Source organism: Cherax quadricarinatus, chromosome 28, assembly GCF_038502225.1.
Source record: "Cherax quadricarinatus isolate ZL_2023a chromosome 28, ASM3850222v1, whole genome shotgun sequence".
Classification (NCBI taxonomy): Eukaryota; Metazoa; Arthropoda; class Malacostraca; order Decapoda; family Parastacidae; genus Cherax; species Cherax quadricarinatus.
This window is the reverse complement of record NC_091319.1, coordinates 29,317,058-29,328,798: the sequence shown is the minus strand read 5'-3', so window position 1 is coordinate 29,328,798 and position 11,741 is coordinate 29,317,058.

Here is an 11,741-nt window from a genome sequence, read left to right as displayed (position 1 = left end):
ATCTAACAAAAATGATCCTAAATGGATAAACAATAGATTAAAAGATCTCATTGGTCAAAAGAGAGCCATATATAGGCGTATCAAAAGAGGGGATGGGCAGTTAAGAAATCAATATATTCAGTTAAAGAGAGAAATAAAAAAAAGGAATAAGAAAAGCAAAAAGGGATTATGAGGCTAAGGTCGCATGAGATTCGAAGACCCAAAAGGGTTCTTTCAGGTATACAGAAGTAAGATTAGGGGCAAGATTGGCCCACTTAAGAGTAACTCAGGTCAGATCACTGACAGTGATAAGGATGTGTGTGAAACTTTCAATTCTTACTTCTTCGCAGTTTTTACTCAGGAAGATTGTAATAAAGTTGGTAGAATTACCGACAGTATGTAAGGTAAAAGGACACAAGTGCAACTAATGTGACATTTTATTGTGGCAACGTTTCGCTCTCCAGGAGCTTTATCAAGCTCCTGGAGAGCGAAACGTTGCCACAATAAAATGTCACATTAGTTGCACTTGTGTTCTTTTACTTTACATGCTCAGGAAGATACTAGCAAAATTCCAGACATTGTCCTCAGGCAAATAGAGAAATTAAAAGCTAACAAATCCCCAGGCCCTGCTGAACTGTTTGTAAGGGCGTTAAAGGAATGTAAAGAGGAACTTAGCATACCTTTGGTTTATCTTTTCATTATATCACTATAAACTGCCATAGTGCCTGATAAGTGGAAAATAGCAAATGTAATACCTATTTACAAGGCAGGTGACAGGTCCTTAGCTTCGAACTATAGACCAATAAGCCTTACCTCCATAGTGGGAAAATTTATGAAATCAATAATTTCCGAAGCAATGCATAGCCTTCTCGATAGGCATAAATTTATTAATGAATCTCAGCACGGTTTTACAAAGAGGCGTACCTGTCTTACGAATTTACTAACTTTTTTCACTAAGGTGTTTGAGGAGGTAGATCATGGTAATGAATATGATATTGTGTATATGGACTTCAGTGAGGTTTTCGAAAGAGTTCCACATCAGAGGCTATTGAGGAAACTTAAGGCACACGGAATAGGAGAAATTTTTTCCTGGGTTGAGGCATGGTTGACGAATAGGCAGCAGAGAATTTGCATAAATGGGGAGAAATCGGAATGGGGGCACGTCAATTCTGGTCCCCATATTACAGAATGGACATAAATTCGTTAGAAAACATTCAGCGTAGGATGACTAAATTAATACATAGCATTAGAAATCTTCCTTATGAAGAAAGATTGAAGACTCTTAAGTTACATTCACTTGTAAAGTAAAAGGACACAAGTGCAACTAATGAGACATTTGGAAATAAATGGTATAAAATACCGACACAATGGAAATATAAACACAAATGCAGTATAATGTGATCCTTTATTGACTACGTTTCGCCCACACAGTGGGCTTTTTCAAGTCACAAACAGAACTTCCACCCCAGGTAGTTCTGTTTGTGACTTGAAAAAGCCCACTGTGTGGGCGAAACGTAGTCAATAAAGGATCACATTATACTGCATTTGTGTTTATATTTCTAATGAGACATTTATTGTGGCAACGTTTCGCTCTCCAGGAGCTTTATCAAGTGGGTGTGGGTGGGTGTAAGTTGGACCTGAGTAGCTTTTGTTACTAGGTCGGATGCACTGCTCCTCCCTTAAGTGACGTGTCTAACCTCATTAGGTCAAGGCATTGGCTTAAGCCGCTACGAGAATTGGAGCTGCCTCGCATAGGCCAGTAGGCCTGCTTCAGTGTTCCTTCTTTCTAATGTTCTTACTTTGTTATGCTGAAGATTTGCAATCCTTCTTGGGAGTATGACAGACCTTTACCATGTACAGTTGTGGACGAGAAAACAGACTTTATTCGGTTCTTCATCGCCGTAGTTATTATATGGAAATTAATGTTTTTTTTATTAACACATCAGCAGTTTCCCACGAAGGCAGGGTGGCCCGAAAAAGAAGAAACTTTCATCATCATTCACTCAAATACCGTCTTGCCGGAGGCGCGCCTACACTACAGTTAAAAAACTGCAACATCAAAACCCTTCAGAGCGCAGGCACTGTACTTCCCTACCTCCAGGACTCGTCTGTCTTGCCGGTTTCCATGAATGCCTTCATAAATGTCGCCTTGCTCACACTCCAACAGCACGTCAAGTCATAAAAAAACACATTCATTTCCACTCGCTCCTATATAGCACACCAATAAAATTGGTAATCTAAAATTTAAATAGCTGAAAGTGAAAGCCAGGCTTTCTTTTAATGAAGCTCATTGGCAATGAAATATTAAATCTATCAGAAAATGCATTCTCCAGTAATTGCCCTGTATCCAATGACTCCTCGTTTTTAACAGTTTCATTAAAATTACAAATTTGCATCTAAACAGTCTTAACTTGTAGGGTATAATCCTTCCAAAGGAAAGTATCATTGTTAATAGTTGGAAGCCGGCATTATGAGGCAATCTGTGGAAAATTAAATTTACTTGGATGAATCTCATTAGATACATACCAGTAAATGGTAACAAAGATAATTATTCCTTATCAAAGTTGCAGAGACAAGTAGGAATTTTAGGACACTTAGGTCATAAAAAAGTCCCCCTTCGATACCTACTACATCTCTATCTCCACAAGTCACTCTGGACCTATATTAATTTCAAATGAAATGTACATCACCAGGAATTCCAGTAAAACATTAGTATAAATATGTGGACTGTATATTAAAAAATGAATACATATACATTGAAGGAGAATTTTTCTTAATACCGCTAGCCAATTAGTCTGGAGATTACGGTGTGTCATACACAAAACCCCCTGCGTAAATTATGAAGAAAATACTGGCCAGAATTTCATCATAAATATAGACATCGACTCAGCTGTGGTAATATCCTGTTTCCATCTAATTACAGAGTCCTGTCCAGTCGCTTAATTCTCACATTCTGCAGGACTGCAATTCCAACAATTTCGGCTCCTATTTGAGAGGTTTTAAGCCCAATATATCCTCTAGAGCGACGAAAATTCTTCCAATTTTCACTAACGTTTGTCTTGGTCAATTCAAAACAATGGTGACTCACCCCAGCGATGCTCACCCATTTTGCTGGTTCTTTATTTATTTACAAATTAATTTTTATTACCTACAATATATTCCATCAATTTACATACAAAATACACTGTATTTTTGGAAAATATACAGTATTTTCCATACTGCGGCCGGGCGGAGTTCGTTGTTAAATGACTCAAATTACTCCTTCCTCTAGGAGAGAGACTCCAGTGGCTGTTTTTTTTTTAGTAGGTCTTACTACAATTTCATCTTCCTGCATCACTTAGTCAGCGTTACCTTCAATATCACTCATGTCACATTCTCTTAGATTTTCATTTACATTTGATTGAATTCCAAGGGAATAAATTTATTAATTGTGCATAAACTTTCTTGGCCATGACACAAAACTTCGACATTCCGGACAAAACCTTGTGCATGTGGGTACAATGTCAATACTTTGCCCAGGGGCCACAATGTTCGATGTTCAGTATCAATTAACACAATGTCACCTGGTTGAATGTTTTGTAGATTTACTGCCTCTGTCGCACCATAAAAGTGTTCACGTAGTGTAAGGAGATATTCCTTACGCCACACACTAGACCAATGATCAATTCATTTAGCATTTTAAATTTATCACACAACACTGCCGCATCATTGTAATCTTCATCACTTCAGGATTATTTCTATAGACAGGGGCAGCTTCCAATTTCCTACCACATATTAGGTGAGAAGGTGTTAATACATCTGCATCAGGTGTATCACTCTTGTACGAGAGAGGCCTATTATTTATCTGATTCTCCGTCTCCACTAACACTGCACGGAATTCTTCCAAATTAATTCTCTTCCAGTGTAGTACTTTACAGAGACACCTCTTCACTGTGCCTATCAGTCTTTCGTACAGCCCCATCCTGCCAAGGGGCTCTAGGAGTAATAAATTTCCAGGTACACCCTCGTTGGGTTGAGAGACTGAACATCGATACTCTCATTTAATTCTATCAAGTGTTGAGCACCCGCTACAAAATTTGTGGCATCCGAAATCCTCAATCTCGGACAGGATCTCCTAGCTGCAAATTTTCGAAACATCTGTATAAAATGTTCTGCAGACAAGTCCTGAGCCACTTCTAAGTGAAATGCCCTAGAAGCAGTACAAGTGAACAAGCATACATGCACTTTCAGTGGAACACCATCTGAAGTACCTGTTAAAATGATTGGACCACTATAGTCTACACCTGTTACATCAAATGGTTTCACTAATTGTACACGCTCCTTTGGCAATGGTGGAGGACCTGGGTACATATAGGATCTGGCAGCCACATGGCGACATATTACACAAGATTTAATCACCCTTTTTACACTTTGCCGTCCTTGTGAAATCCAGAAAGTTTCCCTAATACAATTTAAGGTATCTTGTACCCCACCATGCATTACATTTTTATGGGCATTTAAAACAATTAAATTTGTTACATGATGAGTTTTGGGCAGTAAGATAGGATGTTTAGCATAACCACCCAATTCAGCATTTTGTAACCTACCTCTGCACCTAATTACATTGTTCTCTAAATACAGCCCCAATTTCCCTATTGTGGAACCTTTCACAATTTTTCTTTCCATCATTAATTTAATCTCATTTCCGTAGATTTCTTCTCGTACTCTCTGTATCCAATATTCAAGAGGATGTGAAAACTTACGAGATACTCATCTTGTTTAGAAATTTAAATACCAACTTAGTTACATTGATTAGTTTGGGTAAAGAAGAATACCTATTTACATCAATGGCTAAGGAAGGACAAACTATTGGAGCGGTGGTCACGATAATTTCAACAGGAGCAATATACGCCTTTTGTACAGGCCAATTAGCTTTATTTACCAACCAGCTCGGTCTTTTAAACCATGATACAGCATTTACGAATTTTGCATAAGGTAAATCTCAAGACAAGAAATCAGCTGAATTCTCCTCACCAGGTATATGATTAAATGTTAACATATGCTGACCCAAACTATTGTACTTCTCTTGCATCTGATTAATTTCAGTGACTGTTTTGTACATACACAATTTTACTGTTTCCATTACGAATCCATTGTAAGGATACCTCATTATCAGACCAAATTACAGTGTTGCTAATATTTATCTCCTGCAACTTATTTCTTACATAATTAGCTAATTTGACACCTACATAAATGGCTGTTAATTCTAACTGAGGTAAGGTACGTGATTTAATTGGAAACACTTTAGTCTTAGACATAAGAGAAGTAACACTATTACATTGAAGGTAAGCAACTGCTTCATACGCCAATTTTGAAGCATCACAAAAAATGTGGAGTATATTTTTTCCATCTGGATTGGCCACCTGGCGTGGGAACTCCAACATAGGAATTTTTTCATAATCACCAATTAATTCATCCCACCTGTTAATGAATTCCCCAGGTAGAGTTTCATCCCAAGAACATTTAAGCTTCCATGCTTCTTGTATTAATAATTTCCCTCTTATAGTAAGGGGTGACACTAAGCCTAGTGGATCAAAACATTTGGAAACTTCAGCAAGCAAAACTCTCTTAGTTAATTTATTGGGCATACTGTATTAGGTTTTAACATTAACAAATCTCTCTCAGTATCCCAAGTTAGTCCCAGTACATTACTACATTTTGGTGCTTCATCTCCAGGGTAATCTTAACTTATTTTCTCCTTTAATTTGGACGAATTACTATTCCATTCCCTCAGAGGCATATTTACACTTTGCATTATTTTATTAGCCTCTCCATAAGTCAGTAACAGTTCCTCTTCAGTTGACGTCACACCCTGGAAATTGAAGGAGGGGTGTTAATGTTGCAGTTTAAAAACTGTAGTGTAAAGCACCCTTCTGGCAAGACAGTGATGGAGTGAATGATGGTGAAAGTTTTTTTTTTTTTCGGGCCACCCTGCCTTGGTGGGAATCGGCCAGTGTGATAAAAAAAATTGTTTGCTCATTACTTTACTCAGACTTCCCGTACGTATAAGGTGTGCATTTATCATCGCTTGAAGTAGGAACGGACTTGATGTAACACTAAATAATACACTCCTAAAGCGAAAGGTTTTCAGAGGGCTAAGTGGGTCACTAGGATTCTCAGGCCATAAGAAGCGGGTACAATCTCGGTCAGACTTCTTGTAAACCCACTCTTAGGAAAGCTTTACTTATGTCAGCCGTAAATGCATAATTCTTTACCCCGAAATTTAATAAGATATCTCCTATTTTTTCCGTCAACGACAGACCTGTCATCAGTCATTTAAACTAGATACATTTTTGTTACTCCTGTCACTACAATTAAACACAATCCTCAGAGGAGTGGTCTTAGAATCCTTCTTCACTCCGTGATGTGGCAAATAATGGCCATAAATTTTGGCTTGCTCAGGAGGTACCTCTTCTATAAATTTATTAATTAATTGTTCTGTAATTATATCATTATAGGCAGTCAACAATTCTGGTGTCTTACTCAGTTCGCGGAGCTGAGCCTTTAATTGTCCATATGCCATTCTGTAATTACTGGGCAATTCTGGATGGTTCAGTCTCCACAGAAGTCGCACCCAGTATTGTCCAGATTCAAATTTTACATCTCTCAGATACTGTTCCTGAGTAAAAGAATCGTCTGGACTTTCTTCATTTACATTTATTCCAATGCTGTCTAATTCCCACAATTTATGCACTGGCTCAACACCATCCTCTATGGAAGAATTATATTGGGGCACGATTTCATGAGTAAGACGCATGCATTACTATTACGAGGAATCCTATCATACATTACATGGCCTCCTGCAGTCTTTAAAAGGGTGACACCACATTTCTTTACAGACCCTTTATAAAGGAGGAATAATAGTCACTACCTATCAAAATATTTATTGGGCCTACAGAATCACCATTTACACCAGAAGGTGCTAAATTTACATTGTGAAAGTCTTTCTGTAGCTTTACTAAGCCCTACTGTAGATATTTTCTCTGCATTAATACGTTTTTTCTCATTGCCCAAACTGACAGTTACATAAACAGTGTCATACAATTGAGCCCTTTTATCTGAGAGAAAACAAGATAATTTTAGAGTTGTCGGATCTCCCATTTGTACTTTCATCCAATTAAGACATTTACGTTTTATGAAAGTACGCTGTGATCCCTGGTCTAATAATGCAGTTATATTTTTTGATTTATGCCTTTTATCATCAATTTTTACCTCTAACACAGGTAAGGCTACTTCAGCAAAACTATCTTTATTAACATTAGCAACAATTTTTACATTAGCTACTGTTGTGTCAGGATTGTCAACATTATCATTATTATCAACATTATCATATAGACTATATGGTGTCTTCCTTTGTGACATTGATAACAGTTGTTTAATTTGGCATGACAATCCTTTGGATTGTGATTACCCAGACATCTGATACATCTGTCAAGTTCTTCCAATCTTTCAACTTTATCATTCCATGAATTGTAAGCACTGCAATTCTTAGAAAAATGAGTACCCTTTCAGAAGAGACAATCTCTCTTTTCTTTGACTGGTTTCTTATTAACTGGGCTACTCTTAGGAGGGTACTTATTCTTCTTACCTTGTGGAGAATCATTATTTCTGATTCCTGCTACTTGATATGTACCTATGCAACTCTTTTTAGGAGATGAATTTTGATTATTAACATTGGGATAATTTTTCCCTTTGTGAAACTTGACAGATACCTGAGTTATTGTGTGTTGTATCTTTAAAATGAGTTGTAGACCTAGTCTTATTTCCTCCAGACCAAAATAACCTTTGTGATACTTGTTCGAGAGTCATTCAACTGTTTTACAGCTTAATTTATTCTGTACAGTGGCACTCAATAACCAGTCTGATTCCTTCAGATTATATTTATTACTTAAACTGGAGAGCACTCTCAAAACTTTAACTCTAAACTGCTGTAAACCTTTGTAAGTGTGATCTGGAGTTTTTAAATTAACAATGATAGTCACTAGGTCCAACCTACTCTGTTCTATATTACCATAAGTGACCTTCAACAAGTCAACTGCTTCTTTGTAAGAATCATCTACAATGGGAAAGGCTTGTATGAGCATGTGAGCATCTCCTCTTGTCTGTCCTTTGAGGTAAAATAATTTAGTTACACAGGCTAGGTCACTCCTATCATGCACAGCTGCTTTAAAAATTGACCAAAACTCCTCACTATTTTCTCCAGGATTAAATACAGGTAAACATAATTTTGGGAGTTTTGGCAAAGACATCTTATTTGTTGGAATAGATTGATTAACTACCTGGTTTACACCTTTTAATTTCTTCAAAGCCTGACTTTTACAAAAAAGGATTTTTTCTTCTAATTCATAATACTGATCAATCATAAGATTCATTTCTGCCTCACCTGCACAATTTACTAACAAATCTCCTTTATATTTTTTATAATATAATTTGTATGAATCATATCTATTCCCTAAAGCATCTAAATACAATTTTAAATCAGTATTCACAGTTTTCTGATTCATTAATTCCAAACATTTATTGTATGCCTTTGTTATATGAACCTTTCTAGCCTGCAATGATGCTTTTTTACTCTAAATTCCATGTGTTTGTCATCTACATTAATTTCCTCATTTTTACCCATGGTGCAATGTATTAAATTCAACTTAATTAATAACACTGATTATGTACTTAATTATGCACTTTATAAAGGTAAACATTACAACTTACCTTGAATAAATCCTAGCTACTTGAGCTTAGCAATTACATGTAAGGAAATTATAATATAAATATTAAATACACAATATAAATCTTAGCCAGACTTGACTTAGCAAAATTAATATAATACAAATACACTAATATAAATCCTAGCCAGACTTGGCTTAACAAATTTAGTATTGTAATAATTATAATCCACTACACATTGTGAGGGAAAAGTTCAATAGATTAGAGTAGCGAGGGAGTATATAGTAACAATAGTTTCATTGCTGGCTACTTGTTAAGGTAGGGTAAGTCCAGCTCCCGCTATTCCTACCCCTTTTTCCCCCTCCCCGAAAGTGATAGTTTGATTGCCGGCTGCTTGTTAAGGTAGGGTCAGTCTAGCTCCTGCTATCCCTTCCCCTCCCTCTTCCCCCCCCCCCCCCGAAAGGGGGGGGGGTCCGGTCAAACAGCAAATTACTCGACTCACAGCTCCCAACATTACTGTAAGTACACGCCTGATCATATTTTAGTGGACTTATTGGTTGAAAACTACACTTTTGACCAATAATTAACTTAGTCCTTTCAGTCATGATAGGTTAAATGTTTTAATAATCACCACATCTTTTAGGTATTGTACTTATCATGGAGAGTGATTTCTTAAGCAGTGGGTAATCTTTCTCTCTTTACAGCTTGAAATGACAGAGAGGGTCACCTGCCAATCAACGAGTAGAATTGAAGGAGATGGACTAACGTTCTGAGACGTCCCATTTCTGATCCACTTACCTGTTTGTGTATGCAAGTAGGAGGATATAACCCCTCATCATTGCAGTGGAAGAAAACCTGCTTTCCTCTCATCTGGATGGATTATTGACGGCTATAAAATCTGTGAAGAACGAGCCTGTGGGTTGTCACCAACACCTGCGACTCCCCCCATCATCAGCAACGGCTACAATTTCAACAACATGCAGTGTCACCAACATCAGACACCCAAGTTTTATATATATATTTATATATATATTAGCATTGAATTCAGATATCATTTATATTTTTCATTTTTCATTTTCTTTAAGGTAGGATAAATATTTCATATTTAAGTGTTTTATATTTCATATTTTCTAAATAATAGTGTTTATGTTTGTTAGTTTTTGTTCTTTTTCTATGCATTAATTTTCCTGAGGAGGAGCCAGCCTTAGTAATACTGACTGAAGTTGTTACAGGGCTGAGTAAGCCTTCACAACATTAACCCTTTCAGGGTCCGTCCCATAGATCTACGGCTTTGCGTTCAGTGTCCAAGCCGTAGATCTACGCAAAAATTCTAGCTCCGTCAAATTTCGCATGAAAATACTCATAGGCCTACATGTGAGAGAACGGGTCTGCGTGGTGGGTGTGTGCCATAAACAAAAAATCTAGGCGCCCACATAGCATTGTGGGAACACTTGCTCGGTTACTCTTGTTCACCATGGCTCGTCGAAAGGCAGCTCTCACTCCAAGGAAAATTGGGACTCTCCTCTTCCTATCTGATAGTTCTGACACTGATGGAAGTGGAAATGAAGACGAATTCTTTGGCTTTGATCAGTTAGTGACCGAAATGAATGACCAGGATATCGATAATAGCACAGAAAACCCTGACGATCCTCAACCTTCTACCTCTGGTGTGGGCACTCCTCAGTCACGGTCAGTTGTACCTCAACGCAAGAGAAAGCTATTATTTTCGCGTGGCCAGGCCTCTGACTTCAGTAATGATGATAGTGATGTGGATTGTGATTTTATTGCTCTTGACGATCATTCGAGTAGTGATAGTGAGGAAACATATTCACCAGTGAAACGTCGGTATGTACGCCGCTGCATGCGCTCGGGTAGTGTACCCTATGTAGTGCCCAGGGGACGGAGTACATCCCAGAGTACATCCCGGAGTATATCCCGTGGCCCTACACCAGGAATAGACAGTGGAAGTGAGGATGATGTGGCTACACTTGGCATGGATAGACCACAGGCATCAGTAGATGGTGGTAGTGGTGATGGTAGTGCCACGGCCATGCGTGACTCACCAGCCCAGGCTGGGACCCACGCTGCTGACTCCGCAGTTCAAGGACAAAGCGGAGCATCAGCCACCAGCCCACCACAACCACAACTACCCGCACAATCAGCCTATGATGCCCAGTATCCACCAGCAAACCGTATCTGGGATTGGCAGCAAAATCCCAATTTTGTTCCCAAGCTCCACCACTTTGATGACTCTCAAAGTGGAATTCTACCTACTTGTTCCCTTGGAAACACGGCCAATGAACTGGAATTTTTTGAAATATTCTTTGACCAGCCCTTGATGGAAATTGTCAGGGAAAGTAACAAGTATTTTGAGTACACCATGGCAAATACCATGATATTACCACAGTCAAGACTACACCGGTGGAAAGAGACGACTGTTGCAGAAATGTATTTGCTTTTTGCAATAATAATGCTTATGCCCCATGTCTATAAGCATAATATAAAAGCTTACTGGTCCACAGATCGGCTAATTTCTACCCCGGTCTTCAGTGAAATCCCAGTGAACAGGTATATCTTACTGTTATGTATGTTGCACTTCTCTGACAAAACCAGGCCTGACAGAAGTGACAGGTTATACAAGATTAGAAATGTTTTTATGTATCTCAAACAAAAGTTCAGCATGTACTTTTATCCATTCAAGAATCTTGTAATTGACGAGTCTTTAATTTTGTTCAAAAGTAGGCTGTCATTCAAGCAGTATATACCGAGCAAGAGGAAACGCTTTGGTATAAAACTGTTTGTACTCTGTGACTGTGACAGTGGCCTGGTATTGGATATTGTTGTATACACGGGAAGTAAAACATTGAAAGATACCAAGATGTTATTGTGTATCTCAGGTGAATTAGTGAGAAGCATGATGGCACCTTATCTTGGTAAGGGGCATACATTATATACCGATAACTGGTACACAAGCCCTTTACTCAGTGATTTCTTGTGAGTGAACAAGACAGATGTGTGTGGCACAGTGCGTTCTAATCGTAAACATATGTCCAGGCTCA